The 7381-nt window shown below is 36.2% G+C and overlaps 1 pseudogene; it reads right to left on the bottom strand.

Moving 5' to 3' along the window:
• Window positions 1-5801: 5801 nt before the first annotated feature.
• On the bottom strand, window positions 5802-7144 carry LOC100481625 (annotated as a pseudogene).
• Window positions 7145-7381: the final 237 nt, after the last annotated feature.

Below are 7381 nucleotides of genomic sequence, written 5' to 3'. Positions count from 1 at the left end.
GTAAGCCCATTACTCAGGCAATTCATCTTGATTTGTTAAAATGAAAGTTAAAAATCCATAAAATTAGAAAATTTAACAAATAACAAGTAAAACCCCCTATCCCAAACCTGCACCTATTTTCTCTTCCAACCGCAGCTATTTAAAAAATTTCTTATGTTATCTTACATATTATTACACATAGAAGTGTATTAATTTGAGCCATATAAAACTAATTGTTGACCAGCAATTTTATGACTCAAACTAATACATGTGATTCTATATCTTGTTTTTTTAATCTAATAATACATTTGAGTACTTTTTATATTAGAAAGTATACTTTATTTAGATTAAATATTATCATACATATATAATAGATTTAATTTGACTGGTGCTCTTTTGGTGAAAATTTATGCTTCTTTTTGTTCTTGCAACCTTTATAGACGTATCTTGATATAGGTATGCACATACATTTAAACAACTAATAGTGCAATTGTTGTATCAAAATGATGCACATTTAAAATTTTTATAGGTACCCTTAAATTACTCCTCAAAATTGCTCCCCCCTCATAGCACAAACACAACTTTGTCAGAGCCAAGTATTACTTATGATTGATAAAAATTAGTGTCTCATTTATTTAATTGCAAGTTGAACATTTTTTTCATATGTATTCATTTATCATTTGCATTTCTATTTCTCTTTTGGTATATTGCCTATACATATGCTTGGTTCCTTTTTAGTTTCTTATTGATTTGTGAAACACTGATTTTCATATCTCCTTGTACACTCCTCGTAAGACAATTGGTGCTTTATTTACCTTATATCACAACTTTTCTGAGTTTGTTTACTAAAATCACAAATAAATTTATCCAACTTTTGCTTTTAGAAATCTTGGGCTCATTTTTACATTCAAATCCTTGATCCATCGGGAATTTATTTTGATGTGAAGATGAGATTTAGCTTTATATTTTTTTCCGGAAAGTCTCTTGTCACTATTGTAAATGACACAACATTCTTGTTAGCATGCATCTCACCAAATTTTCTCATGATGTTACATGGATTTCTTAACTTAATCTTGAATTTCCCGAGTAAAGCAATATATCACAAATAATGATAATTTTGGCAGATGAAACACTGGCCACATTGAAAAAGAAATTTGAGAGTTAAAAAAATGTATTAATTCCATGCTAATGATTGAATTATCTAGAGCGAAAAATTTATAAAAGGTATAGGTCTAAAAATTAACCTTTGTAGAGTACCGAGTATCAGTTAACATTTAATATTGGAGAAGGTAAGAAAAACAATTAAAATAGAAGTTTCTCTTACAAGAATTGGAAGAGAACCATGAGAGCATATTATTGCCTAAGTCAGAGAACTTAAAAAAGTGAAAATTGAGACAAAAACTCTAAAATTGGTGACAAAAGCAGTTTGGTCTCAGTTACATGCACAAAATTAACATTAGAGACCAAAGACGGAATGGTATAAGTAAAGGATGTCGGGAAAAAAAAGTATAGGATGTCGGGGAAAAAAAGTAAAGGATGTCTCAGTTTGTAGATTATTCTTTCTAGAAGTTAGAGATGCCAAGAAAAAAGAGAAACAGTGGAAACCGTCTTTAAATCAAAGGTGTTTTTAATCTGAATCGAGATTTGTGCAATTTTAAAGGCCAAAGAGAAGCCATGAGAGGCAGTTGGTGAACGAGAAAGTGTGAGAGCTAGAACATCCTTCAGAGGTCAGGAAGAATTAAAAACTGGTATCACTGTAATTTTGGGGAAAATAGGTGCAAGCTAAGGACAGAATGCCAAATTAAAATATGGTCTATTTCACTAGGTTAGGCTTGGCATTTGGGAAACTCTAAAACAACTAATGTGAAAATTAGTTGAATGACATCTAAACATTTAAATAATGAACATGAATAAATATTCAGCGAAGTCCAAAAAGGTCAATATTACTTAGTAATATCCATAACTTTCATGGGAAAGATAACAGAAAGTTAAGAGAAAACATTTGAAGTATTGCAAATGGGCATTTAAACAAAATTAAGGGGAAAATTTGAACATACAGATGCTGTAGTAACACAGAGGAGAGTGCCGATTAACTTAAACTGGTGTATAGGAAATTCTTTCTCTGATGAAATTTTTAAAACACCAAATTATAAAGATTAAGAGCATTGAGTTTTTTATCTGTTAGGTATCTGTTATGCATGTATAGGGTGATAAGTCATAGATTTTAATAAAATTCCTTTTATCAGTAAATATATTCACCTCTACCTATCAGAACATTTTTGTATTCTTGGTGAGCACTAGTGGGCTTTATTTTTTTCCCTGCGTGTGTGTGTGTGTATTTCACATATGTATGTCATACACACACACACACATATAAGCAAACAAAAGACTATATACCCATATAGATACATATATATGTATACAAATATACATATATACATATATATCTCCAAATATATGCGTACATACATAAGCAAATATAAATAAAAATAAATAAAAATCTATCATGAAAGTGTCCCAAAAAGGTCTTTTGGAAAATGCATTTTCCAAAAATTATGTAGCATTTATCTTTTATCCAGAATAAACTTAAACATTAATGGTGGCTCTCAAGTAATCATGGCAAAGTAATTTTAAATAAATGTTTCTTTTTTTGCAATCTTTGAATAAATAAGTTTTCCTATAGTCTATATTAGGTGATATTTATTTTACTTTAATGTGATTGAAAACTGATTTTATTGCTCTATTTCCTGAACATTTCAAAGTAATTTTCAGAGTCTAATTGAACAAACACATCTCTTTCTCTGAGCTGTAATAATTTAAACAATCCTATTTGTACTTAAATACATAGGAAAATTCAATCCAAAAGGAAATGTAACAAGACAAAGGGCCACTGTATTTTAAAAATTAGTTTTCCCAAAATCTGACTGGTATTTATTAAATAAGGAAGAAAACCAGACAATGAGGAACTTGGTAGCATTATCCCTTGCATGTGGCAATACTTACCATAACATTAAGCTATTTCCTGAATTAAAATTGCTATTGCTTTCAGTTCTCCATAGATGAATATAAAGTCTCCATTTTGAGAGACCCTTGGTCTTGTTATATTTTATGAATCCTTTGAAAGAAACCATGAAAAAATAGGTAACATTGACAAATCCAGTATATGAACTCTTTATCCTTTTATAATTTTATATTTCAAAATAAAATATACTACATGTATTCTTGAGTATGGCTTTATATCAAGCTCTTGAATGTAAAATAATTTTACTTTTAGTCTTTTGTAATTGTCATGATGTTGGAGTTTAAAAATGTAGTGGAATGTCCCCCTCTCTCTGTGGCTGAGGCTTTCTTTAGGGCCGACAGATCTGTTGCAGACCTACTAGAGTCAACCTTAACTTCTAGAGTTCCCAAGGACCTTTCATCTGGGAAACTATATTTCTCAAAAAAAAAAAAATGCAGCATTCATCTTTTATTCCAAACAAACCTAGATATTAATGGTGGCTTTCAGATAATGATGACAAAGCAATTGAGCCTTATTTTTTTAGACTACTTCAGCTTAAGAGTTCTGTTTATTTTTTAAGAAATGATGAAAACACATTGATTAATAAACTTCATGAGCCTCTTAGGAACTTAATATGCAAGTTCAGGTTTTCATTGACAAGGGATTTCCCACTTTTCATTTTAAATGTAATTAATTATTTCCATGTATATGATATTCATTTTACAACACGTTGTGTTCCCTACTGAAGAGACAGTTCAATTTTAGGCTTCTTCATATTTGCCTTTGATCTTTATCCTAAAGAGCTCCTTGTAGCAGAAGCTTAATAGTTTAGAGCCACAACCTTGACAAAAATACGGAAGAAAAATGAAATTAGAGAGACAATAAAAGGGTAAAAATAAATAAACATAGAGTTACATACTTTTCTTAAATAATAAGCCCTCAGGAGCTCTTGGTTGAAAAGATCATGGTGGGAGTGTCAGAAGAATTGTAGATGATATTCCTGCAGTATATATGCTTCATAGGAAACAGAGACATCCTACTTCAGAATTGGGCCCCATTTGCCAGTGAGTGGATGTGGGAAGTACAGATAATGAGGACTAGGAAGAGGGAGGAAATACTACATTTCAGGAGTGCTGAACTGTTCAAATTCCTTGTGACAGCTCCTCTTCACCAATATCCAAACTAAAATCCCACTTGCTCTTATCTACAATGGACAAATGGGAGATATTGGCAGTAAGGAGGCAGATAAAGCATCCAAACCACGAGGTAAGGTCTGGATGGCTGCTCCAAGGTAGTTTTTGGAATTCCAGAGGATATTCTTGCAACTCAAACATCTAACAGTAAGATAATTCAGCCTTGAGAATGGAGCTCTAAATAAATACGTGGATACTGAGATTGTCTGTTTAATAATGTATAGAATAGGGAAAATAGATAAAATGAAAATTGAAAAGGAATTAAGATTATATGATATACTCAGAAAAAAATTCTTACAATCAATTATTCATTAATGTGTTTCCTATATTTCTTATATTAAGCAAGAAATGAGGCCACTACTCTTCATTTATCGAAATATTTTATATTATTGACATTATTCCCTTGGATAATTTGTCTTTCTAAAAATCAAGCAACTAGAGTAAATTACTTCTCTGTGATACTTTTAGCTTTTGAGTTAACAATCTAAATTTTGTATTCAAATTCATACTGGCAAGCCAATTCTTTCAGTGTATACAAGTTAATATATTCATATTTTCCAAGAATTAATCCTTATTCCTGAAAATATGAAGAGATTAAAAGCTAATTCATAACATCACGAGATGAGCTCTATCATGCACTGGGACAAGAAGGAATTCCTTACAATTATATCCTTTCTATCAAAAAATAATCTTTAAGCACTGATTTTATGCAAGGCAGTTTGTTAGGTCTACAAAATATTAAAAAAAAACAGCTCCTGTTCTTAAAGAATATTGCCACTGACCTAGGTTTGATTGCCATCTTTTCTTACCTTTATTGTTACAGTAATTATGTAATTGTTCTTTCCTCTTCCAGTTCCTTCTGCTTTAAAGCTGCTTGAATTCTCATGTCATACACTTCTCAAAATTTTCCTATTTCTCCCTTGCCCTAAATTGCTTAGCACGTAGCCCAAGATTTTCCTCTATGTGATTCCAGTCGGTCTCTCTTAGCTTTGTCTTTACCGACATCCCTCCCATGTACACTACATACTCACATCACAAAAATATTCAGCAAGAATTTTGTGATTTTGTAGCTTTTCCCTTGACCTGATATGTCTTTATTAATTTATATTCATTTCTTGTCTATTGAATTAAAATTCAAATCCCACCTATTCCAAGATATTTTCCCTCATCTTTTCCTACCATGAAGGAAATATTTCCCGTCCTGTGTTTCAACACCATCTACTATATTATGGTATTACTTCATTCTCCTTTTGCATCATATTTAATTGTTTGTTTTTGTCTCTTCTTTGCCTTGAAACGATTTTGATTCTTTCTTATTTCTTTTTTCTGTACAGGTGTCTTTCATCAAGGACCATAATCCTTTTTCCCCCCCATAATTAACTTTATTGTGACAGGCAGGGCTGGTTCCTCCCATGCTGGGAGATACTGTGTGGCAAGTGACAAAGCTCTGAGCCTAGCCCCTTTGGGGGCTGCCGTGTTAGGGATGGGGGCAGGGGGATGGGCCCCATGGCTGGGGTAGTACCATGACTGGAGGCAGAGGAGGCAACCAGAGGCCTGCTGTTTTGGGAAGACATACTCCCCTAACTGTGTCCTGACGCCTCTGGAGTTTAGGCAAGGGCTTTCCAGCCCTACTTGTCCTGCATCTTCTCCAGGATAGGTACAATCATGTCAAACTTGGGCTGCTTAGCAGGATCTTCATTCATGCAGATCTTCATGAGCTTACACACATGGGAGGAAATGCCTGGTGGGATGTTAGGCTGAAGGCCTTCCAGCGCCACCTTCATTCCAGTCTCCATGTTGGAGAGGTCAGCAAAGGGTATCTCCCATGTCACCAGTTCCCACAGAAGCAGTGCAAAACTCCATATGTCTGCTGAGCATCTGTTTGTATCTTCAGGCTTCTGCAGAGCTCCAGGGGCCACCCAGGCAGGTGTATATGTGGTGCCGAGGGCATTGGAAGGAGAGCTTGATGTCGGCCATGCTGATTCAGGCAGTCATGTCCTCATCAATCATTACACAACAGTTATTGAGTGCATGTCTTAGGATGAGGGGCTCTAATGTGTGTTGGAAGGCCATGCCCCTTGCCATGTCCAATGCAAACTCCACAACCTGGCTCTGGTCCACAATGAATTTGGTGTCTTCATGTACAGTGATCCATACGGTATCCAGTGTGTGATGAGGGTGGGGTGAGGAGGAGGTGAAGACTGACAGGCACCTACCACTGGGGACACATTTGGACGCGAGAAAATCCCGAGACAGGGACACTCCTCAATGAGGTACTTGCTCTTCCTTGTACGCCAGTCTCGAAACTTAAGCACCTTCACGAGCATGTCATCGCCCTGCCAATGTCCCTTCCATAGCTCTCCAGAGTGATTCTCGTTGAACTTTGCCAGAAAGTTGAGCTGTTTGAAGTCAATGCCAGAGTGTTTGTTCAGAGTCACATTTCAGGGTTGAGTGCGGGTGTTTCCCTTCCAGAATGTGTCCTTGTATGGAATATGGTTAAGGTTGTGGCCCATCTTCTCTGCCCACTCTCGGAGGAGCTCTCTCAGGGGTGCTTTGATTTGTCCACAGGCATTTCTCCGTACTTGTTATAAATGCTGACAAGGGCCCCATTAGTCAACAGGTCCTCTGCAACCCAATCTTGGCCCCCAAAATGGGCATAGTGCAGGGGCACATTTCCATGCTTTTTCACTGCATTGATGTCAGCTTTATACTGCAGCAGCTCCTGCACAACATCATGGTGTCCATGACTGGCTGTCAGGTGCAGGGGGCGTCATTCCCACGGTTCATCACATCGATTCATGTCCCCCGCATGATCAGCATTTCAACCACAGCAGAACAGCCCTCTTGGAAGGCCCAGTGCAAGGGGGAGAAGCCATGATCATCCCCCTGGTTGAGGTTGTTCTCTGTTGTCCAACCACAGGCAAACAAAGACCGCATTGCCCTCCTGGCACTGAGTGAAACTGTTGTCCATAGCAGCGTCTGGGCGCTGAGTCCCCTAGATGGGGAACACCGTAGATGGGAACTTGGGCTGGAGGAACCTTCTTCGGGGAAATCCCCTCCTGCTGAGCCTGCCATTGGCCCACCACTGGTCCTCTCCAGACCCCCATTCCTCCCTCCTTCTCACCTCCTTTGCCCTTCTCTCAAGTTATTTTTTTAAAGTTTTTATTTAAATTCCGGTTAGTTAACATACAGTGTAACATTAACTTCA

Source organism: Ailuropoda melanoleuca, chromosome 19 (assembly GCF_002007445.2).
Source record: "Ailuropoda melanoleuca isolate Jingjing chromosome 19, ASM200744v2, whole genome shotgun sequence".
Taxonomy (NCBI): domain Eukaryota; kingdom Metazoa; phylum Chordata; class Mammalia; order Carnivora; family Ursidae; genus Ailuropoda; species Ailuropoda melanoleuca.
Note: the sequence above shows the minus strand (reverse complement) of the source record. Positions and strands in the feature narration are given on the sequence as shown.